We start from the raw sequence: 25,736 nt of genomic DNA, 5'->3' as shown, positions 1-25,736 counted from the left end.
TATGAGGCAGCCAAGTCAACTGGGCATCAAAAACCACCCCTAAAAAGCTATGTGACTCCATCACAGCAAGAAGTTCGCCATCAAGGTAAAGCCGCGGCTCTGGATGAACAGTGCGTCGCCGGCAGAAATGCATAACGCAGGTCTTGGCTGCCGAAAACTGAAAGCCATGTGCTACAGCCCAAGACTGCGCCTTGCGGATAGCGCCCTGCAGCTGACGTTCAGCAGCTGCAATGCCAGTAGAGCTATAGTAAAGGCAGAAGTCATTAGCATACAAGGACGCTGATACAGACGTTCCCACAGCCACAGTGAGCCAGTTAATTGCTATTAAAAACAGGCTGACATTTAAAACAGATCCCTGTGGCACCCCGCTCTCCTGAACTTGGGAGGAACTATGAGAGACCGCGACTTGCACGCGGAAGGTACGATGCGCCAAAACATTTCGTATGAAAATCGGCAGAGGGCCCCGAGGACCCCAATCATGAAGTGTAGACACGATGTGATGGCGCCACGTAGTATCGTACGCCTACCGCATGTCAAAAAACACAGCGATCGGGTGCTGACGGTGGGCAAAGGCTGTATGTATGGCTGACTCCAGGCTCACCAGATTTTCAGCGGCAGAGCGGCCTTTACGGAACCCACCCTTTGACGGAGCCAGAAGGCCCCGAGACTCCAGTATACAATTCAACCGCCAGCTCACCATCCGTTCAAGCAACTTGCAAAGAACGTTGCTGAGGCTAATGGGACGGTAGCTGTCCACCTCAAAATGGTTCTTGTCGGGTTTCAGAATGGGGATAGCCCCCAGGGGCTCAGCATTCATTTGCTGGGTACGGGCTTGGCGACCCTGGATTTCCTGAGCTGGGGATTGGTAAACGCCGCCAGTCCCCTGTCACCGTAACCTCTGAGCATACTTCAGCGACCACCGTGCGGAGCGGCGGTGGAACGTTGTGTGTCTCAGGGAATGGGAATCTTGGCTTGACCGCCTGGATTGCGAGGACGGTAAACCTCTATAAAAACCCCTCAATCTTACGGTGTGCTGCGCGCCTATAAGATGCATGGCTGTTGGGGTGGAACTGTCGCAAGCAGGCAACCTCTGGGGCACCTGCCGCACCCCAGTTGTATAAGGCTTACCTAGGCACGTGGGGCTCTGTCTAGGTGGACTTCTAGTTCCCTAGCTGCTCGTGGGACCGAGATGGATCCTTCGAATTCCTCTTTTCCTCCTCCCAGCGGAAAGGGTGGGCCGCTGGAAGGTTCCAACACCCAGTCTCTGAAGAGGGCTCGTGCAGTCAGTCCCCCTGACTGCAGCACATCTTTGACAAGTCAAGTCTTTAGTAACAGAATGCATTCTGGTAATCAGAATGTGTTTCTCATTGTAAAACGGAAGGAGGGTAGTTTTGAGAAGGTTTCGCCCTTCTATATACAAAAGGGTCTGGAGGGCATCTGTGGCTCCTTAAAATCTGTGAAGCGTTTGCGTAATGGGACCTTGCTCGTGGAAACTTCCACTTCCCAGCAAGCCACTAACCTGCAAGCTGCTAAATGCCTTGGGGAGTATGCCATAGACACTGAGCTGCACAGCACCTTGAATTATAGCAAAGGTGTTGTGATATGCCGGGATCTAGTCGACATTCCCAAAGACGAACTGTAACGTGAGTGGGCTCCGGAAGGTATCGTTGATGTTCAACATATCATGAAGAGGGTTGATGGCAATCTTGTGAAATCCGACTCTTTTATTCTGACCTTCAGTAGCACGAAACTTCCAGACCATATTAAAGCTGGATTCCTTCGCCTTAGTGTGCAGTCTTATTTCCCGTCTCCAATGCGTTGTTTTAAATGCCAGCGTTTTGGGCATACCACCTTCGGGTGTAAAGGCGAGGCGACTTGTGGCAACTGTGGTAAGGCTGCTCATGAAGGAGTTGGTTGCTCGTCTCCAGCTAGATGTATCAATTGCTCTGGCAACCACCCTGTGTGGAGTAGGGAATGCCGAATATTTTTAGAGGAACGCAAAGTCCAAGAAATAAAAACAACCAAGCGTATCCCCTATGGTGAGGCCAAGAAGATCTATAAGTCGATGCAACCTCCCACATTTGTTACATCTTTCGCATCCCTGGTTCAGAAGCCTACTCCAAAAGTCGATGCCTCGACGCAGCCCGAGGTGGTGAGTGTTGGCACTAACACCTGCAGCTGTCAGTGCACTTGCAATGCAGCCAGTGTTTCAGAGCCAGTAGCCCCTACTCGACTGGCAGACAAAGGTACAGTGGCGAACTTGGGCCAGCCCCTGGCGCCTCCAACAGCTGCGGCTGTTCCCAAGCCCAGTGCGCCAATTCCCACTCCCACATCCGCTCCCCCAAAGCCCACCAAACCACAGAAAGCTCCTGTACAGCAGCAACAGCGGGTCAAATCCCGTGGTAAACCATCTGACCATGCGGATGTTGTTTTACGTGAGGCTTCCTCTGGGTGTTCCCCAGAGTTGATGGAATACGATATATGTGTGGGGCAATCATCACGCCCCACGCCTGCTCCTACACCTGCTGCGGTCTCCCCGCCTCGTCGGAGAGACAGGATGAAGGGGCTACCCCTATCATAGATGGCTCCCATACTTCAGTGGAACTTGCAAGGGTTCAGGACGCATGTGGAAGAACTTCGTCTACTATCTCAGGATAGACCACTGTGTCTATGTCTCCAGGAGACTTATTTCCATCCATCATACTCCCCTGAGATACGAGGCTATACACTCCACAAAAAGGACGACCTGCGTGGAGAGAGAGCTAGAGAAGGCGTAGGTATTTTCGGCAGGATGGACTACCACTCCTCGCCTCTCTCACTTACGACGACTTTACAGGCCGTCGCTGTAACCATGCACGTGCGTCATCCATTGACTATGTTCGCTTTACTTGCCCCCACATGATGCTCTTGATGAAGCGGCCCTCACCGATCTTCTTACACAGCTCCCCCAGCCATTCATTATTTGTGGTGATTTTAATGCCCACAATGTGCTTTGGGGCTCTGCAGTTACATGCCCCAAGGGTAGAGCAATTGAGAGGCTTCTCCTGTCATCCTGTGCCTACTTGCTCAATGGAGGACAGAGTACTCATTTCTGCACAGCGACTGGGTCATTCTCTGCCATTGATCTCTCGCTTTGCTCTCCAGCTCTTGCCGCCAGTGCTCACTGGGAAGTGGTTGCTGACTTGCACGGCAGTGATCATTTCCCAATCTGGATTTACCTGCCAGATGGCGTGGGGCCCGAAAGGAGACCACCACAATGGGTGCTCAGTGGAGCTGACTGGACACTTTATAGCCAGTTGGCCCAATTCGAACACTGTGCGAATGTTGAGGTGTGGGTGGATCATATTACCAAAACGGTCCACCACGCCGCTGCAGCATCCATTCCACAGTCCACAGGCCACCGGAAGAGGCCACCTGTGCCTTGGTGGAGTGCCGAATGCCGCTCTGCAATCAGGACCAGGCGTGCGGCTCTGCGTCGGTTCAAGTGTCGGCCGACTGCTGAGAATCTTGCAGCCTTTCGGGTGGCGAGGGCAAGTTGTCGCCGCATTATTCGTGAGAGCAAGAAGAGGTCGTGGCAAACGTTCCTGAACACCATTAATTGTTCCACCAAAAGGTCCATTGTGTGGGAGACCATCAGGAGAATTTCTGGCAGAGGAGGGAGGTGTCCCATAGCTGCTGTAATGACTAACGGCACTCTCCACACGGATCCGCGAGACATTGCCCAGACTATGGCAGCGTATTTTGCCACAGTCACTACAACAACCAGTCAGGATCCAGGTTTCCAGCGCCATAGTGCGGTTACTGAGAGATGTAGTCTGAACTTCCAGTCCACCTCTCATGAAGTTTACAACTGCCCATTTTCTATGTGGAAGCTGGATTCTGCATTGTCTGGAGCTCGTGACACATCCCCTGGTCACGACAGGATCCATTACAGTATGCTATGGCACCTCACAATGCGCAACAGAGAACTCCTCCTCGCACTTTTTAATGACATTTGGGCGTCGGGTCACTTTCCTGACGCGTGGCGTGAGGCAGGTTTAATCCCTTTTTTAAAACCTGGGAAAGACCGCACGAGCCCAAGTAGCTACCGTAGTATTGCCCTCACTAGTTACATAGGGAAGACCTTGGAGCGGATGGTCAACCGCCGCCTTGTCTGGATGTTAGAATCCCGGCAACTCCTTAGTCGCTTTCAGTGTGGGTTCAGGAGGTTTCGTTCCACCTTCGATAACCTTGCCCTCCTGGAGGCGGCTATACAACAAGCTTTCCTCCGCCGTCATCACCTTCTAGGTGTATTTTTCGACACCGAGAAGGCCTACGATACCACTTGGAGGCGTCTCATCCTGGAGCAGCTTCACGAATGGGGTTTTCGTGGTTGTCTTCCTCTTTTTATTCAGTCTTTCCTCTCGCCACGATATTTTAGATACCGAATTGGTGACGTCCTGTCTGATCGCTTTGAGCAGGTGATCGGTGTCCCTCAGGGTAGCGTTTTAAGTGTGACCCTCTTTGCCATCGCTATTAATAGCATTACGTCCATAGTGAAAAGTCCTGTCCAGTGTTCTTTGTTTGTGGATGATTTCTCTTTGTTCTGCTCTTCTTCAAGCCTTGCAACGACAACTCGTCAGTTGCAACTTACGATTAGGCGTTTGGATGACTGGACGCGGAAGAGTGGTTTTAAGTTTTCCACCGAGAAGTCTGTATGTGTTCTTTTTAACCGTTCTCGTTCGATTTTAACCTTTCCTGAGTTGCGGTTGAGGGACACTATTCTTACTTTTAAAGACACGGTGAGATTTCTGGGGCTCATTTTTGACTCGAGGCTCACGTGGTTACCTCATCTTAAAGACCTGGAACGGCGGTCGCTTCAGGCTTTAAGTACTTTAAAATGTCTTAGCCACAGTACATGGGGAGCTGACAGGACTTGTCTGCTCCAGTTTTACAGGGCGTTTGTGCGATCTCGGCTCGATTATGGGTGCACGGTGTATGGGTCTGCGAGGCCTTCATACTTAAAGATTTTGGACGTTGTCCACCATGAAGGGCTTCGGTTGGCCACCGGGGCATTCCGAACTAGCCCCATACCAAGCCTCTGTGCAGAGGCTGGTGAACCGCCACTTCATATGCGGCGACGGCTACTTACAGTGCGCCAGGCGTATAAAACTTTGTCCACACCATACACCCCTGCATACCATACCGTTGCTCAGCCTCCTCTGGCACGATTGTTTCATAACCGGCAACGTGCGACGCAGCCCTATGGGATTCGCGCACAGGATTGCCTCGGTGCTATGTCTATGGCTGGTCTTCGTGTTTTACGTCGCGGTTGGAGCAGATCTTCACCTTGGCTCCTCTGGAGACCCAAACTTATTTTAGATTTGACTAATTCTGAGAAAGATGGCACACCAGATTTTACGTTCCAATCTCTGTTTTTTAACATTTTAGATGTGCATCACGGTTTCACTGTTGTTTATACTGATGGCTCCAAACAGGAGAATTTCCTTGGCTGTTCTGTGGTGTTCCCTGATCATGTTACTCGGATTCGCCTCCCTGCTGAATATACCGTTTTCGCAGCGGAGCTCCACGCGATCCTGAAGGCACTGGAGCTGATGCATCGTGTTCGGGGCGATCGATTTCTTCTCTGCTCCGATTCTCTTAGTGCCTTACAATCACTGCAGAACCTATACCCGACTGAGGAGATGGTCCAGCTGATACATGACCAACTGTACTTGCTCCAACGGCGGGGTAAAGAGGTATCCTTCTGCTGGGTGCCTGGTCATGTCGGCATATGGGGCAATGAACAGGCCGATCGGGCTGCTAAGGAGGCCTGCAGAGAGCAGGATGTGGTCCAGTGTCCTATCCCCTTGCAGTCTGTCATCGCTGCACTCCACAAGAAGCGCATGGAGATGTGGGAGGACGAATGGCTGGCGGTGACGGCCAATAAACTGCGGTCGGTAAAGTCAACCACTCGACCGTGGCGTCCCTCCTGCCGGCTGCTCAGGTGGGAAGAGGTGGCCCTCACACGTCTTCGGATCGGGCACTGTCCTCTGACGCATAGCTATTTATTACGGCGGGAGGATCCTCCGATTTGTGATGCTTGTGGTGTGCCAATCTCTGTCCGGCACATTTTAACAGATTGCATTTTATACCGTGATGCAAGGGCAGAAGCACAAGTTTATGGGGATCTGCTTTGTGTTTTAGCTAACGATGAGACGTGTGTGTCTAGGGTTTTTAAGTTTTGTGATGTGTCTGGACTCTGGCCTAACTTTTAGGCTGGAGGTTTTAGTGTATTGCAGAGTGGCTGAGTCCTCCCCTTTTTCCTTGCGGTCAGCCAGCCACTTCCATCTGCTACATTGTTTTAGCTCCCTCTACCTTTTTCTTCCTGTGTTGTCCATGTTTTACTGCTGACGTCCTGCTTCATCCCACGCTTCGGTGTGGGTGAGCACATATTTTTCAATGATAGTTCCCCGTGTTTTATGTTCCGTTTTATGTAAATGTTCTGAGTTTTTTTTTCTTGACACCCGTCTCACTATGATACTGAACGGGCGCTGAAGACCCTGCTGTCGTGCGCCCACCAAACCCTTCTACTACTTCTACTACTACTAGAATGGGGATAACATACTTTCCCGCCATTGCGACGGAAACTCACCCTCGACCCAAATACGTTTGTAAAGTTCGAGGAGGCGTCGCTGGCAGTCTACTGAAAGGTGTTTCAGCATCTGACAGAGGATGCGATCTGGCCCAGGACCAGTATCAGGGCAAGCGGCGAGGGCGCTGTGAAATTCCCACTCACTGAATGGAACATTGTAGGATTCAGGATGGTGGGTGCGAAATGAAAGGCTCCAACCTTCCATCCGCTCTTTAATGGAGCGGAAGGCCAGTGGGTAGTTCGAAGAAGCGGAACTCAGAGCAAAATGCTCTGCCAAGCGGTTGGCAATTACGTCGGAGTCAGTACAAACTGCTCCATTCAGTGAGAGCGCAGGGACGCTGACAGGGGTCCGATAGCCATAGAGGCGTCGAATCTTGGCCCAGACCTGCGAAGGAGTGACTTGGAGGCCAATGGTGGACACATACCGCTCCCAGCACTCCTGCTTGCATTGGCGGATAAGGCGGCGGGCCCGTGCACGTAGCCGTTTGAAGGCAATGAGGTGTTCTATGGAGGGACGTCGCTTGTGACGCTGGAGCGCCCGCCGGCGATCTTTAATCGCTTCAGCGATCTCTGGCGACCACCAAGGCACAGTCCTCCTCCGAGGGGACCCAGAAGAAAGGGGAATGGCAGATTCTTAGGCAGTAACGATGCCAGTGGTGACAGAGTGAACCACCGCATCAATGTCGTCATTAGGGAGAGGCTCAGTAGCGGCCATGGAGGAGAACAAGCCCCAGTCAGCCTTACTCATAGCCCACGTGCAAGGGCGCTCATAAGACTGACGCTGTGGCAGTGGCAAAAAGATCGAAAAGTGGTCACTACCACACAGGTCGTCATGCACTCTCCATTGGACAGATGGTAAGAGGCTAGGGCTGCAAATCGAAAGGCCGATGGCGGGGTATGTGCTGTGCGCCACACTGAAGTGTGTGAAGGCACCATCATTTAAGATGGAAAGATCGAGCTGAGCCAATACATGCTCAACGTTGGCGCCTGGACCGGTTGCCACTGACCCATCCCACAGAGGGTTATAGGCGTTGAAGTCGCCCAGTAACAAGAAAGGTGGCGGCAATTGCGCTATCAGCGCAGCCAGGACATGCTGCGCGACATCACCATCCGGTGGAAGGTAAAGACTGCAGACGATAACAGCCTGTGGCGTCTAAACCCGAACAGAGACAGCCTCTAAAGGTGTTTGTAGTGGGACAGACTCGCTGTGAAGAGAGTAAAGGACATAGATGCAGACGCCACCAGACACCCTTTCATAAGCTGCCCGGTTCTTATAATAACCCCGATAACCACATAGAGTGGGGGTTCGCATTGCGGGAAACCAAGAAAGGGTGAAGGCTGATAAGTTGTCACTCAGCTAGGTGGCGGAAGAAACCGCTGCAGTTCCACTGGAGGATGATATTGTCCACGGCTGAGAGGGTGTGAAGGGACTGGGGAGGCAGATTACGCCTCCTGGGCCCCTGCTGCTACCGAGTCACTACCTGTGCCACAGCTATCCATCTCGTCTGAGGGACTGGCGAGATCCTGAATCCAGAATCTTCACCTCATCCTCGGACGCAGAGTTGGAAGGGTGCGGTGGGACAGGTGCCACCGCAATGTCAGGATGCTTGGGAGCCTTTTTATTCGACTGCTTTGCACGCTTTGCCTTTGGTGGGTCTGGCTGGGAGGGTCGCTCTGGGTCAGTCTCAGGGACGGATGACGCCCGTGAGGCCCTACGACCAGCGACCGGTTGTTGCTTCAGAAATTTGCGGTTGCCTGCTTTGGCACTGGGCAAAGACTGGGACGGGAGGGCCCCAATGGACCTCTTCCTGGCGAGAGTAGCCGAAGAAGTATCACGTTTCTCCGGCTGGGAAGGGGGAACTAATGTCCATGACGGTTGGGGTGGTGTTGCTCCTGAAGGAGATGGAGCAGGAGCAACAGGGAGTGATGTGCCCCCCACAACTAAGGGGGCCGGTGAATTCTGACAGAGCTGAGATCCAGCTGTATGTGACTATATGGTAGACGTTCGAACCGGTGTTGCAGCAGTGGCATAAGTTGATGGCATTGCCACAGGATGTAATCGCTCATATTTCCGCCTAACCTCGGGGTAGGTTATATTCCGTTATCTTCCTTTCTTTCTGGAGTATCCTACAGTCTGGTGAACAAGGAAAATAGTGTTTTCTGCAGTTAACACAGATGGGAGGCAGGGCACATGGAGTATTGGGATTCGTAGGACGTCCACAATCTCGACACGTTATGCCGGGAAGTACATCGGGATGACATATGCCCAAACTTCCAGCATTTTAAACACTGCATCAGATAAGGGATATATGGCTTCACATCGCAACGGTAAACCCTCACCTTAAACTTTTTGGGTAAGACATCACCCTCGAAGGCCAAGATGAAATATTTCTGTTTGCTGATGACACCACCTTGGTAGTGAAGGATCTTGTGTGTAATATTGAAACATTATCAAATAATGTAGTTCATGATATAAGTTCGTGGCTTGTGGAAAATAATTTGATGCTAAATCACAGTAAGACTCAGTTTTTACAGTTTCTAACCCACAATTCAACAAGAACTGACATTTTAATCAGACAGGATGGGCATGTTATAAGCGAGACGGAACAGTTCAAGTTCCTAGGCGTACAGATAGATAGTAAGCTGTTGTGGAAAGCCCATGTTCAGGATCTTGTTCAGAAACTAAATGCCGCTTTATTTACCATTAGAACAGTATCTGAAATAAGTGACATTTCAACACGAAAAGTAGTATACTTCGCATATTTTCATACGCTTATGTCATATGGTATTATTTTTTGGGGTAATTCTTCTGATTCAAAAAGGGTATTTTTGGCTCAAAAACGGGCTGTTCGAGCTATGTATGGTGTAAGTTCGAAAACCTCTTGTCGACCCCTATTCAATAGTCTGGGAATTTTGACATTGCCCTCACAGTATGTATTTTCTTTAATGTCGTTTGTTGTTAGCAATATTAGCTTATTCCCAAGAGTTAGCAGCTTTCACTCAGTTAATACTAGGCAGAAATCAAATCTGCATGTGGAATGCACTTCCTTGACTCTTTTGCAGAAAGGAGTGCAGTATTCTGCTGCATCCATTTTCAATAAGCTACCACAAGAACTCAAAAATCTTAGCAGTAGCCCAAACACTTTTAAGCCTAAACTGAAGAGCTCCTCATGGCTCACTCCTTCTATTCTGTCGAGGAGCTCCTGGAAGAGATACAAAATTAAGCAAATTCCAGTGTACATTTTTGATTTTCTTTATTTAAACTAACGACTTGTCGCCTGAATATGTTTCTTATATTTCATTTTATCTGTTTCTACAATTGTGTTATAATTTCATGTATTGACTCGTTCCATGACCATGGAGACTTCTCCTAAATGTGGTCCCACGGAACAATAAATAAATAAATAAAATAAAAAAAGGCACCGGTGGCTACCTAATTATCCCTCGGACCCCGATAGACGCGCAGGACGAAGTGAACACCTCGTCGTTCTAGATTATCGTAGTTCGTCGTCGGACTGCAGAAGAAGATCCCTGTGGAATATAATACCCTGGACCATGTTTAAACTCTTATGGGGAGTGATGGTGACGGAAACATCCCCCAACTTGTCACAAGTGAGCAACCTCTTTGACTGGGCAGAGGATTCTGTTTTGATGAGAACCGAACCAGAGCGCATTTTGGACAAGACCTCCACCTCCCCGAACTTGTCCTCTAAATTCTCCACAAAAAACTGGGGTTTGGTCGACATAAATGATTCCCCATCAACTCGCGTACACACGAGGTACCGAGGTGAATAATCTCCACTGCCTTCTTTAGGCAGACGTTCCTCCCATGGAGTTTCCAGGGAGGGAAATGATCTTGGATCAAATTTCTTCCCGTTGAGGTTAGACCTCGATCGCTTAGAGACTGCTGGTGGAGGCCCACCAGCGAGAGATGATGTACCACGCTTCATTGCGGGTCATCCACCCTGATGCTTCCCACTCTGACCAGGGGCTCTCCCCACGGGCGCCACCGAGCCACAGCAAACACCACCTGGCAGGATGGCCTTTGCTGGGAGTTCCGATGCCCCAGAGGGATAGCCATCTACTCCTCGGCATACGTGGGGAGGTAGCAGCTCAGGGATCAGCAGTGCGATCCCTGTGTAGTCAGGGGGCTACCACCAAGAGGGTACATGACGACCCCACCACAATGGACTGGCTACCATGCTGGATGTTGGGTGTCGAAATATCCATGTACATCACGAGGGCAAAGATGGAAGTGCACAATGGAGGGAATGTATGCTACCCGGAACACACTGCAGTGGATATGGCTGAAAGCTCAATGTAAGTCCAGCTCCATGACAATATTGTTGTGGGGCGGCGGATAAGTTTGTAAAAATAAATCTAATTGCTGTATAAACACTTGCAAGTTGAATCAGTTTCTGGCTTTTAGAATGTTGTTAATGCTGTCTTTCGCCGTTCTCAACACTGGCTCTCTATTTACTTTTTAGCACCCAGAAAGTGATTTAACAAAACATGGAACCAGTAATTAGAGATCCTAGTGCCCACTTTATCTGAGAATGTCATTATAGCTGCAGCTTATAGCTCTGAGGAATTAGGAGATTGTCCGGGATTTCTAATCAAAAACGGTTTTCCAAAATAGTTGAGTATATTCTGAAATTCACTGATAAAAAACACAAGTATCCCTACAACCTAACTAACAGAGCAGTTCAGAGTCTAATGCGCTGATGCAACTATAAATGTCCGAATTAAATGTTAAAAAGAATGTTCGCCATAATTTGATGAAAGTATTTCATCAAACGCCACGCTAAATATTTGGTAGAATGTCTGTCCCGCGACGGCGCGTGAAAATACGACAATACGCAAACTGAAGCTAGATAATGAAAATCATCCCAGAATTAGCACTTCACTTGAAATGTTTTCATGGTTCCGCGTATCTCTAGTAACTTAATACGGCACCCGAGGCTGTTTGTAGTAGTCACACTGATGCGACGCGACTCCCGACACAGATGGCGTGTCATTCAGAGTCTGGAGAGAACTGGGGCCTTGCTTCCTCGCGCAGCGTTCTTATATATAAAGCCACGGTGCGGACGGCTAAGGGAACGCCTGATCAAATCGGCTCTCCCGACTAGCCGCTGGGCTAGTAACGCACCACTTCAAGTTACATAATAAATTATAGCTTCTTTTGCTGATGGCCGATGAAGCTCTTAATTTAAACGTGCATTCAGCACGCAGGTAAGTATTGATAATAAAATTTTGACGTGGCTAAGTTAAATATTTTGGGCGAGAGAATTAATTTAATTACACTGCACGCAGTAGATGAGCTCTGAACTGGCCCTTTTGAGATCCGCTATCGCTCTAATTTTATGGGTATTAAAAAGAAACTTTACACATCTTCATAGTCATAGCGGACCTCCAACCTATTTAAATCTAAACATCCTAGCCTTATTTATTAGCCTACTTAATCTATCTTGCTTCCTTCAGTTTTGAGATGAAATCCAGAAAATCATGAATTTCCACTAAAATCTTAATTTGTGAAATCCAAAGTACTGTTTTTATTAAATCATTATGAAAGATGAATCTAAATATAAATTTTGAAGTCTCTAGCTCTTTTCTGTTGCGCCAATGATTTTTCCAGAAAAACGTCCAAATTTCGAAAATGGCTGAAGTTATCGAACTGATATTTAACACACATTAATTTAGTATTATTTCTGACATGCCAGAAAAGTTTTAGGTTATTTGCTTGATTTTTAAAGTATTGCGCAACATTTATGACGTCAGAGCTAGTTACAGCAGACTGGCTGGCACACAATAGAAACTGATGTGAATTTACTATAGCGTGAGTAGGCTGCTTCCCTACATTGTGTGTGCCAGAACTCAGGGCAAGATGGATTTAAGATGCACCACGTAAGGTGTCCTTCCCCAAATGGTATGCACTAACGGAAAATTTTGAAATGGAGTGGTCAAACCCCGTAGGGGACCATCACATTAAGGCCGAAACGTTTGAGACTCCTTTTAGTCGCCTCTTACGACAGGCAGGAATACCGCAGGCCTATTATTACCTCCGAACACGCAGGGGGGCCTCAAGGTAGTGTTTTAAGTGTGACGATCTTTGCCATTGCTATTAATAGTATTACGTCTGTCGTGAAAAGTCCTGTGCAGTGTTCCTTGTTTGTGGAGTATTTCTCTGTATTTTGCTCTTCTTCAAGCCTTGCAACGACGACCCGTCAGTTGAAACTCATTCTGCGACGTTTGGATGAATGGGCACAGAAGAGTGGTTTTAAGTTTTCAACTGATAAGTCAGTGTGTGTTCTTTTTAACCGTTCTCGTTCCATTTTTGACTTGCCTGAGTTGAGAATGAGGGACACCGTTCTGAATTTTAAAGACACAGTGAAGTTTCTGGGCCTCACTTTTGATTCTAAGCTTACGTGGCAGCCACACATTAAGGAACTGAAAAAACGGTCTCTTAAGGAGCTGTCTATTTTAAAATGTCTTAGTCACCACACATGGGGAGCAGACAGGACTTGTCTCCTCCGGTTTTACAGAGCCTTCGTGCGGTCCCGGTTTGATTGGATGCACGGTGTATGGGTCTGCAAGACCCACTTATTTAAAGCTGTTGGATGTGGTGCACCATGAGAGGATTCAGTTGGCCACTGGGGCATTCAGAACGAGCCCCATACCGAGCCTCTGTGCAGAGGCAGGTGAACCGCCACTTCACCTCCGGCGGCGTCTACTAATGGTGCGCCAGGCCTATAAAACATTATCCACACCATGCACACCTGCATACCACACTGTTGCTCGGCCTCCACTGGAAAGGCTTTTTCGCAACCGGCAACGAGCAACAAGGCCCTATGGGATTCGTGCAAAGGATTGCATTTTAGAGATGGGTGTGGCCGGTTTTAATGTTTCACGTCAAGGTTGGAGCAGATATCCACCTTGGCTCCTCCAGAGTCCCAGACTGATTTTAGATTTGGCAAATTTTAAGAAAGACAGTACATCAGATTTTACTTTCAAATCTTTGTTTTTTAATATTTTAGATAGGCATCATGATTTTACAGTAGTCTACACTGATGGATCCCAACAGGGGGATTTTCTTAGCTGCTCAGTAGTGTTTCCCAAACGTGTCATCAGGATTCGCCTTCCCCAGGAATACACTGTTTTTTCTGCAGAACTTCACGCAATCCTGACGGCATTGAAGGAGATACGGTGTACTCAGGGCAAACACTTTCTGATTTGCTCTGACTCACTGAGTGCATTACAGTCACTGAAAAACCTGTACCCAGCGGAGAAGTTAGAACAGCTGATTTACGACCAACTGTACATCCTCCAACGACAGGGCAAGCAAGTGTCCTTTTGCTGGGTGCCAGGGCATGTGGCCATACGAGGAAATGAACAAGCTGATCGAGCTGCCAAGGATGTCTGCAGATTTCGGAGGTGACACAATGTTCTATTGCTTTGCAAGGCGTCGTTTCTGTGCTGCGGCGTAAGTCTATGCAATTGTGGGAGGAGGAATGGCTGGCGGTGAGGGAAAGTAAGCTGCAGTGGTGAAACCCACCATCCAGCCGTGGTGTTCCTCCTGACGGTCGCCTAGGCGGGACGAAGTGACCCTTACACGTCTTCACATAGCGCACTGTCCTCTTACGCATGCCTTAGGCCAGTTCCAAACATGTGCTATGTGTTTCATTTTAGCCCCTTCCCCTACGTTCTCTTGCAGTTCTCCTCCTTACATGCTGCTTTCCACTTTGCTACTGTTGATGCGCACACTGCCTGTGTAGACTGTCACCTTTAATTTTAGTCTTCTTTTTGCACTTGCTGCATTTTAGTGACACTCGTCCGTTATTGTTTCCATTCGGGCGCTAAAGACAACACTGTTGAGCGCCCATAACACCATATCCATCCATCCACATCCTCACTCGGCTTCGGATAGGCCACAGCCCTATGACGCATGGCTTCCTGCTCTGGCGAGAGGACCCTCCAATGCGTGGTGCTTGTGGCGTCCAGGTCACTGTGATCCACGTTTTATTGGATTGAGTTTTATTTTCTGACCAGCGGGCCACGGCTGACTTGCCAGCGGACCTGCCATCTCTTTTAGGCAACACTCGGACGAATGCCGGTAAAGTTTTAAAGTTCTGTGCCACGTCAAATGTTTTTACAAAGATTTTAGGGAGAGGATCTTAATTTGGTCACTGTGTGACAACCCCCTTGCGGGTTCGGGGGTAAGAATAGGACCGCGGTATTCCTGCCTGTCGTAAGAGGCGACTAAAAGGAGTGCCAACTATTTCGGCCTTTCATGTGTTGGTCCCCATTATGGTTTGACCTCCATTCTTCCAAATTCAACAAAAGTACAAGCCTTTTGGGGAAGGACACATTATGTGGTGCACCATAAGTCCTCTGTGCCCTAAGACCGTGGCACTCTTCATCGTCTTGGCGTCGTAACTGCTCCCACCATCCCTCATTTTGGACATACACGCCTGATGGGTTGCGTAAGTTACACCCTTAGTGCGTCACCATCTGCACCCACGATAATTATGGACTTCCCATGGAACCCAACATGCAGCACGGTAGCCAGCCCGTTGTGGTGGGGTCGTCATGTACCCTCTAGGTTGTAGCCCCCTGACAACACAGGGATCGTACTGCCAATGCCTGAGCTGCCACCTCACCACGTAAGCCAAGGAGTAGCTGCCTGTCTCTCTGGGGCATCGGGACTCCCTGCAAGAGCCATCCTGCCAGGTGGCCTTTGCTACAGCTGGGTGGCGCCTGTGGGGAGAGCCCCTGGTCGGAGTGGGTGGCATTGGGGGGGATGATCCGCACTGAAGCGGATGAAGTCTCAATCCGGTGGTCGAACTACCACCAATGTCTCTAAGCGTGGTAAAGTAGACTTCAACGCTGTGACATATAACCCCAAATCGTTCCCTTCCCTAGCCATGACCTGGGAGGGACGTAGGGCTGCGGACAGACAGGAGCCGTATTCACCGCAATACCTTGTGTGTAGCAGAACTGATGGGGATTCACTTTGGGGACTAAGCCTCTGTTCTTTGTGACTAATCTTGCAGATAAGTTTGGGGAAGTGGGGTCTCTTTCCAAAATGAGGTGCGGGGCCATTGTGATACAAGCAGCTTCATCTGAACAGTTATGGGCATTACTCGCCTGTGAGAAGCTCGGTGACATACCTGTTAACATCACTCCCCATAAGTCCCTAAATTTGGTCCAGGGGATTATCTTTCATAAAGATCTTCTGCTACAGTCTGATGAGCTACGGGAGAACCTGGCACACCGAGGTGTACACTTTGTACATTGTGTCTTTAGGGGACCCAAGGATAATAGGATCGCTACTGGTGCTTTCATCCTGGCCTTTGAGGGCGACTACTTGTCCGAGAAGATCAAGGTCATGATCTACCGGTGCGATGTCAAGCCCTATGTCCCACCCCCTGTGCGATGCTTCCAGTGCTGGAAGTCTGAACACATGTCCTCCAGATGCACTGCCAGCCCCACGTGTCGAGATTGTGGACGACCTTTGCATCCTAATGCTCCATGTACACTGCCTCCCACCTGCGTTAACTGTGGGGAACATCATTCTCCCTGCTCGCCACACTGTGCAGTCTACCAACGAGACAGGAAGACACAGGAAATTATGACCCTGGACCGTTTAACTTACCAAGAGGCAAGGAAGAAGCTAGAACGGCTCAACCCCACACCTATGTTGAGGAGTTATGCTGCTGTAACACTGCCGCCACCAGTTCCTGCAAAGCCTCCTTTCTCAGTTGGCCCACAGAACAGTCAAGTTACGCCTTCCCCACCGCTGGTAGGGCCACTCTATCTTCCACTACTCCCAAAACACCCAGTTTGGGAGCAGTGCACCCCGAACAACTGGAGACGTCAGTCCCCACCTCTCAGCCGGAGAAGCGACAGCGCTCTCCGGCTACTCAGGCGGAGATGCGACAGCCCGCTCTGGCTACTCAGCCGGAGAAGCAACAGCCTCCTCCAGTCTCACTTGTTCGGAAGGGGTCCCGTCCAAGGACTTCTCCAGTGTCTCACAAGACACTAGCCAGTGGCTGATGAAGCCACCAGCTGGTGGTCGAAGGGCTTCATGCTCTTCCTCTGTTCCTGATAACACGTCAGGAAAGCCCTCCCAGCATGCGAACCCTCCTCCCAAAGACAAGCGAGAGAAGAGGAAGCTCTCTAACAAGGGAACCTCCCCATCGCACCCCCCTCAGATTTAGTTATAAGTTGGCACAGTGTATAGGCCTTGAAAAACTGAAAACAGATCAATTGAGAAAACAGGAAGAAGTTGTGTGGAACTGTGAAAAAATAAGCAAAATATACAAACTGAGTAGTTCATGGGAAGATACGCAACGTCAAGGACAGTAGGAACGCAGGAGAGCCGTGGTAACGTGAGCAGCTGCGGAACGAAAGGTCCTTGGTTCAACTCTTCCATCGAGTGAAACGTTTAATTTTTTATTTTCAGTTTATGTGACAAACTCTTATGTTTTCATCACTTTTTTGGGAGTGATTATCACATCCACAAGAAAACCTAAATCGGGCAAGGTAGAAGAATCTTTTTACCCATTCGCCAAGTGTACAAGTTAGGTGGGTCGACAACATATTCCTGTCATGTGACGCACATGCCGTCACCAGTGTCGTATAGAATATATCAGATGTGTTTTCCTGTGGAGGAATCGGTTGACCTATGACCTTGCGATCAAATGTTTTCGGTTCCAATTGGAGAGGCACGTCCTTTCGTCTACTAATCGCATGGTTTTGCGATGCGGTCGCAAAACACAGACACTAAACTTATTACAGTGAACAAAGACGTCAATGAACGAACGGACAGATAATAAGTATGCAAAAATAAAGAAAATAAAATTTTCACTCGAGGGAAGCTTTGAACCAAGGACCTCTCGTGCACCAGCTGCTCACGCTACCACGGGACCACGACGCTCCTGATCTCAATTTCTCCATGATGTTGCCTATGCGACCCGTGGACTACTCAGTTTGTATATTTTGCTTATTTTTTCACAGTTCCACACAACTTCTTCCTGTTTTCTCAATTGATCTGTGTTCAGTATATCAAGGCCTATCTACTGTGCCAACTTATAACTAAATCTGAGGGGGGTGCGATGGGGAGGTTCCCTTGTAAGAAGCATAAGGACCCAGTGGTTCCCGCGCCACCACTTTCTGTCAGCTCAGCCTCATAGGATGAGGTTGAGCTCTTTGCGTCCCCTGATGACATGGATCTCGCCGTCTCCTCAGAAACGATGGACGTTGCGACGTCAGTCACTCAGTCGGTGGCAGCATGTGACCCTGAAAATAATTTGCCTTTTCAGTGCCTTCATGCCCCTACAGGACACGCTTTGTACAATCCTCCAGTGGAATTGTGGCGGTTATTTTAGCCATCTACCTGAGCTACATCAGCTTCTCAGCATGACACCTGCTTTATGCATTGCTCTCCAGGAAACCTGGTTCCTGGCAATGCCGACCCCTGTCCTTCATTGATACAGGGGTTATTACTGTAACCGTCGCACTTACAATAGTGTGTCAGGTGGAGCTAGCGTGTATGTCCTTACCTCTGTATATAGTGCTCCTGTGCCCCTTCAAACGTCATTGGAAGCTGTGGCTGTCCGCGTAAGGACTACCCAGGACATGACCGCCTGTAGTTTCTACCTCCCTCCAGGTGGTACAGTCCCCCTGACCGAACTGGCTGCACTTGTCATCCAACTCCCCACGCCTTTTCTTCTCCTGGGGGATTTTAACGCCCACAATCCCCTGTGGGGTGGAACGAAGATTACTGGCCGAGGCAGAGATGTTGAGAATCTCATCTCCCAACTCGCCTTTGCCTCTTAAACACTGGCGCCACCACATATTTCAGTGTGGCGCATGGCACGTTCTCGGCCATAGATCTATAGTTGTGCAGCCCAGGGCTTGTACCATCGATCCACTGGAGAGTCCAATATGACTTGTGTGGTAGTGACCATTTTCCCATCTTCCTTTCACTACCCAAGCGTCGCTCCCATGAACGCTTGCCCAGATGGGTATTTAGCAAGGCAAACTGGGAAATGTTCTCCTCTGCTGCCACTGTTGACTCTCTCCCCCACGGTACCATCGATGTGGCGGTTGAGACACTGACTGCAGCGATTGTTTCTGCTGCAGAACGTACCATTCCTCGTTCGTTAGGGTGCCCCTAGCGAAAGTCAGTGCCTTGGTGGTCACCAGAGGTCGCTGAAACCATTAAAGAGCTTCGGCGGGCTCTTCAGCGACATAAGCGGCACCCGTCTTTGGAGAACCTAACTTTATTCAAACGTATCCGTGCTCAGGTCCGGAGACTCATCAAACGGCGGAAACAGGAGTGCTGGGAGAGGTACGTTTCCACCATTGGTTCCCGTACTTCACCCTCCCAGGTGTGGATGAAGATTCGGCGCATCTTTGGATTGCAGCACTCTACAGGTGTCCCAGGGCTTTTCATCAACGGGGCGCTATGCACCGATGCCGATGCAATCGCCGAGCATTTCGCTCAGCACAATCTTCGGGCCTCTGCATCGGCAAATTACCCGCCTGTGTTTCGCGCGCTAAAACGCCGGGAGGAAGACAAACGACTTTCTTTTGCTTCTCGCCACCCTGAGGCGTATAACGCCCCATTTAGTTCATGGGAACTACAAAGCGCCCTGGCACGGAGCCCTGATACAGCCTCTGGGCCAGATGGCATCCACAATCAGATGCTCAAACACCTGTCCCCGGACTGTCAGCGATGTGTTCTTGCCATCTTCAACCGCATATGGGGCGATGATGTCTTTCCTTCGCAGTGGCGAGAAAGTATCACCATTCCGGTGCTGAAGCCTGGTAAGGACCCACTTAATGTGGATAGCTATCGGTGCATCAGCTTAACAAACACTCTGTGCAAGTTGCTGGAACATATGGTCAGTCGATGGCTGTGTTGGCTGCTAGAGTCTCGGGGTCTTCTGGCTCCGTGCCAGAGCGGCTTCCGTCAGGGCCATTCCACCGCCGATACTTTGGTCTTCCTTGAGTCTGCAATCCGCACTGCTTTTTCCAGGCGCCAACACCTCGTCTCCGTCTTTTTCGACCTCTCCAGAGCATATGACGCGACGTGGCGGCACCATATTCTCACGACATTGCACGGGTGGGGTCTCCAGGGCTCTCTCCCCATTTTTATTAAGAGTTTTTTATCTGTTCGGACATTCCGCGTTTTACTTGGCACATCCCATAGTTCACTTCATGTCCAGGAAAATGGCGTACCACAGGGCTCTGTATTGAGTGCGCCCCTTTTCCTTGTGGCCATTAATGGCCTTGCACCAGCAGTGGGGTCGTCTGTCTCACCCACGTTATATGCTGACGATTTCTGCATCTTTTTCAGCTCCTCCACCATTAGTGTTGCAGAATGTAGGTTGCAGGGTGCCATACGCAAGGCGCAGGTGTGGGCCCACGCCCATGAGTTTCACTTTTCTCCTGCGAAGACTTGAGTTATGCACTTTTTTCGGCTTCGAACTGTCCATCCCCACTCTGAGCCCTATCTTCAGGACGCCATGCTTAGGGTTGTTGACACTTACCGTTTTCTGGGATTGCTGTTAGATGCTCATCTTACTTGGCTTCCACATCTTCGTCAGCTCAAGCGTCAGTGCTGGCAGCATCTGAATGCCCTCCGCTGCTTCAGCAACACAACTTGGGGTGCAGATCGTAATACGCTGCTGCAGCTCTACAAAGCCCTCGTGCTGTCCCGACTGGATTATGGGAGTGTGGCGTATGGCTCAGCGTCGCCCTCAGCGTTGCAACTGCTCGACCCTGTCACCACTGTGGGGCTCGACCGGCGACAGGAGCATTCCGCACCAGCCCTGTTAATAGCCTACTTGCTGAGGCTGGGGTTCCTCCACTTCGCGTCCGGAGCCAACTATGCTGCCCACGTCCGTTGTTCGCCCCGTCACCCTAACTACCGTCTGCTTTTCGCTAATGCGGCAGTCCATATCCCACACTGGCGGTCGCGATCAGGCCATACAATTGGGATCCGTGTTTGGTCACTCCTTAGTGAACTCGAGTCTTTGCCTTTTCCATCCGCTTTTCAGGTCCACCCACATACACCACCTTGCTATATTTGTCGGCCGCAGCTTCGGCTAGACCTCTCACGATGGTGAAACGATTCAGTTCCTCCTGCAGTCTTGCGCCGCCAATTTCTTGCTCACCTAGAGGCATTCTGTGACTCGGAGGTTATCTATACCGATGGGTCGGTGGTTGATGGCCGTGTGGGGTACGCTTATGCTCATGCATACTATGTAGACCAGCGCTGCTTGCCAGAAGGCTGCAGTGTTTACACTGCAGAGCTAACAGCCATTTTTCGTGCCCTTGAGCGTATTCGTACCAGCTCTGGAGAGTCCTTCGTCATTTGCAGTGACTCTCTCAGTAGTCTACAGGCTCTTGACTTGTGCTACCCACGCCATCCCATTGTTGTTGCCATCCAGGAGTCCGTTCACGCTCTTGAACAGCGTGGACGTTCGGTGGTGTTCATATGGACCCCTGGACATGTTGGGATAGATGGAAACGAACTCGCCGACAAGTTAGCCAAAGAAGTTACCCGCAAACTGACGTTGGAGGTCGGCCTCCCGGCAACTGATCTCCGATCGGTGTTGTGCCATCGGGTCTTTGGGATGTGGGGAGACGAATGGCGCACTCTGTCTGCACCCAACAAGCTGCGGCGAGTGAAGGAGACCACGACTGTATGGGGTTCCTCCATGCGGGCCTCTCGCAGGGATTCTGTTGTTCTCTGTAGGCTCCGCATTGGTCACTCTTGGCTGAAGCATGGTCATCTGCTGCGTCAAGAGGACCCCCCTCATTGTCGTGGTGGTGCAAACAAGACGGTGCCCCATATGTTGTTGGAATGTCCTATTTTAAACACCCTCAGGCGAACTTTTAATCTCCAGGGTGATTTATCATCTCTTTTAGGTGACAATGTCTCTATGGCAGATTTGGTTGGTTGGTTGGTTCGTGGGATTAAAGGGACCGGACTGCGATGGTCATTGGTCCCTTTTTCCAAAAAATTAAAACCACCCAAAGAGAATAAAAACGAACAGCAGGAAAGACGTTAGACGACACGGGACAAGAAATACTCCAACAGAGATCAGACAAAACAAATTAAAATCACACAGAGTATGATGGTGGTTGGCTGACCATTGAAAAAAAAAGGAAAAGCCAACCACCGAGAACACATTAAAAACTCAGTTTAAAATCGGAGGTCAAAAGCCAGAATCAACACTAAATAACAGAAACACTCAGATTAAATGATAAAAACCCCCCGCCCAAATAAAACGCAAAACTAAGCCAGCCATAGCAGGGTCATCTGTTAAAAGGGCAGGGAGCGTGTCAGGCAGTGCGAAAGTCTGCCTGAGCACAGCTAAAAGCGGACACTCCAATAGAATGTGGACCACAGATAAAATGAAGCCGCAGCGACACAGAGGTGGGTCCTCACGGCACAATAAGTGGCCGTGCGTCAGCCGAGTGTGCCCAATGCGCAGCCGGTAGAGGACAACAGACTCCTGGCGGGAGACCCGAAACGACGACCGCCACACAGTCGTCGTCGCGTTGATAGGGCGAGGTTTGTTGGGCATGGGCAGGTTGCGCCATTCAGTGTCCCAGAGGTCGAAAATGTTGTGACGTAATAGTGCCCGCAAATTAGCCGCCGGGAGGCCAATGTCCAGAGATGGTGTACTGGTGGCCTCTTTCGTGAGGCGGTCAACATGTTCATTGCCCGGGATACCAACATGACTGGGGGTCCACACAAAGACCACAGAGTGGCCGCAACGGGCAAGAGAATGCAGGCACTCCTGGATACCCACCACCAGACGAGAACGAGGGACATACTGGTCGACAGCTCGTAAACCGCTCAGGGAATCGCTACAGATAACAAAGGACTCACCTGAGCAGGAGCGGATATACTCTAGGGCACGAAAGATGGCGACCAGCTCAGCAGCGTAAACGCTGCAGCCAGCCGGTAAGGAACGTTGTTCGGAATGCTCCCCTAGAGTTAGCGCATAACCGGCACGACCAACAACCATCGAACCGTCAGTGTATACAACCCCAGAGCCCTGATACGTGGCCAGGATGGAATAAAAGCGGCGGCGGAAGGCCTCGGGAGGGACTGAGTCCTTCGGGCCCTGTGCCAATTCCAGCTGAAGGCGAGGGCGAGGCACACACCATGGGGGTGTACGCAGAGGTGCCCGGAAAGGAGGCGGAAGAGGTAAGGCCCCAAGCCTGGAGAGAACATCCAGATCGTACATCCAGCTCTGGGTCGATGTTCTGGAAGATGGATGTGTGACTGTGGGAATAGGAGCCGATAGTTAGGATGCCCGGGCAAACTAAAATCATGGGCAGCATAAGCGGCCAGTAAATTTTGGCGCCTTAACCGCAATGGAGGGACACCTGCCTCCGCAAGTATGCTGTCCACTGGGCTGGTCCAGAAAGCACCAGTGGCAAGGCGTATTCCGCTGTGTCGGATTGAGTCCAGTACCCGCAGCGCAGATGGGGATGCTGAGCCATAAGACAGGCGCCCATAATCCAGACAGGACTGGATTAACGCTTGGTAGAGCCGGAACAGGGTAGATCGGGCGGCGCCCCGGCGGTTGTGGCTCAAGCATCTCAGAGCATTTAGATGCCGCCTACACGTCTGTTTAAGCGGCCGAATATGAGGCAGCCAAGTCAACCGGGCATCAAAAACTACACCCGAAAACCTGTGGGTCTCCACCACAGCAAGACGTTCGTCGTCAAGATAAAGCTGCGGCTCAGGATGGACTGTTCGGCGCCGGCAGAAATGCACAACGCGGGTCTTGGCAGCGAAAACTGAAAGCCATGTGCTACAGCCCAAGACTGCGACTTGCAGATAGCGCCCTGTAGCTGACGTTCATCAGCGGCAATGCCAGTAGAGATGTAGTAAAGGCAGATGTCGTCAGCATACAGGGAAGCGGAGACAGAATTTCCCACCGCTGCAGCAAGCCCGTTTATGGCAATTAAATACAGGCAGACACTGAGGACAGAGCCCTGTGGTACCCCGTTCTCCTGGACTGGGGGGGAACTATGGGAGGCCGCGACTTGCACGCGGAAGGTACGATACGACAGAAAATTTCGGACAAAGATCAGTAGAGGGCCCCGAAGACCCCATCCATGAAACGTAGAAAGGATGTGATGACGCCATGTTGTATCGTACGCCTTCCGCATGTCGAAAAAGACAGCGACCAGGTGCCGAAGGCGCGCAAAGGCAGTACGGATGGCCGACTGCAGGCTCACCAGTTTGTCGGCGTGGGAGCGGCCTTTACGGAACCCACCCTGAGACGGAGCCAGAAAACCCCGAGACTTCAGTACCCAGTTCAACCGCCGGCTTACCATCCATTCAAGCAACTTGCAAAGAACGTTGGTGAGGCTAATGGGACGGTAGCTGTCCACCTACAAAGGGCTCTTGCCCGGTTTCAAAACGGGGATGACAATACTTTCCTGCCATTGCGACGGAAACTCACCCTCGACCCAAATACGGTTGTAAAGGTTGAAGAGCCCTCGCTGGCAGTCCACTGAAAGGTGTTTCAGCATCTGACAGTGGATGCTATCTGGCCCAGGAGCGGTATCAGGACAAGCGGCGAGGGCACTGTGAAATTCCCACTCACTGAATGGAACATTGTAGGTTTCCAGATAGCGGGTTCGAAACGAAAGGCGCCGACGTTCCATCCGCTCTTTAATGGGTCAGTGGGTAATTGGAAAAATCGGAACTCAGAGCAAAATGCTCTGACAAGCTGTTGGCAATTTCGTCGGAGTCTGTAAAAAATGCTCCATTCAGTGAGAGCGCAGGGACGCTGACAGGGGTCCGATAGCCATAGAGGCGGCGGATTTTGGCCCAGACCTGCGATGGAGAGACATGGAGGCCAATGGTGGAAACATACCGCTCCCAGCACTTCTGCTTGCTTTGGCGGATAAGGCGGCGGGCCCGCACACGCAGCCGTTTGAAGGTGATGAGGTGTTCAATGCAGGGATGTCGCTTGTGACGCTGTAGCGCCCGCCGGCGATCTCTAATCGCCTCAGCTATCTCAGGCGATCACCAAGGCACAGTCCTCCTCCGAGGGGACCCAGAAGAACGGGGAATTGAAGATTCTGCGGCAATTACGATGATGGTGGTGATCAATTGAACCATCGCATCAATGTCGTCATTAGAGAGAGGCTCAATAGCGGCAGTGGAGGAAAACAAGTCCCAGTCAGCCTTATTCATAGCCCATCTGCTAGGGCGCCCAGAATAGTGACGCAGTGGCAGTGACAGAAAGATCGGAAAGTGGTCACTACCACACAGGTCGTCATGCACTCTCCGTTGGACAGACGGTAAGAGGCTAGGGCTGCAGATCGAAAGGTCAATGGCGGAGTATGTGCCATGCACCACACTGAAGTGTGTGAAGGCACCATCATTTAAAATGGAAAGATCGAGCTGCGCCACTAAACGCTTGACGGTGGCGCCTCGACTGGTTTCCACTGACCCACCCCACAGAGGGTTATGGGCATTGAAATCGCCCAGTAAAAAGGAAGGTGGTGGCTATTGGGCTATCAGCGCAGCCAGGACATGCTGCACAACATCACCATCCGGTGGAAGGTAAAGACTACAGACGGTAACAGCCTGTGGCGTCCACACCCAAACAGCAACAGCCTATAAAGGTGTTTGGAGAGGGACAGACTCACTGTGCAGAGAGTGAAGGACATATATGCAGACGCCACCAGACACCCTTTTATAAACTGCCCGGTTCTTATAATAACCCTGATAGCCATGGAGGGCGGGGGTTCGCATTGCTGGAAACCAAGTTTCCTGAAGAGCAATGCAGAGCAAAGGGTGAAGGCTGATAAGTTGTCGTACCTCAGCTAGATGGTGGAAAAAACCACTGCAGTTCCACTGGAGTATGACAGTGTCCATGGCTGAGAAGGCGTGAAGGGACTAGGAAGGCAATTTACGCCGCTTGTTCACTCACTGCCACCGATTCAGAACTTGCACGAGTGACATCCATGGCGTCTGAGGGACCGGCGAGATCCAGGTCTTCAGCAGACGCCAGAATCTCGATCTCGTCCTCAGACGCTGAGCTTGTTGGAA

The sequence above is a fragment of the Schistocerca americana genome, chromosome 4 (genome assembly GCF_021461395.2).
Source record: "Schistocerca americana isolate TAMUIC-IGC-003095 chromosome 4, iqSchAmer2.1, whole genome shotgun sequence".
Classification (NCBI taxonomy): domain Eukaryota; kingdom Metazoa; phylum Arthropoda; class Insecta; order Orthoptera; family Acrididae; genus Schistocerca; species Schistocerca americana.
Note: the sequence above shows the minus strand (reverse complement) of the source record.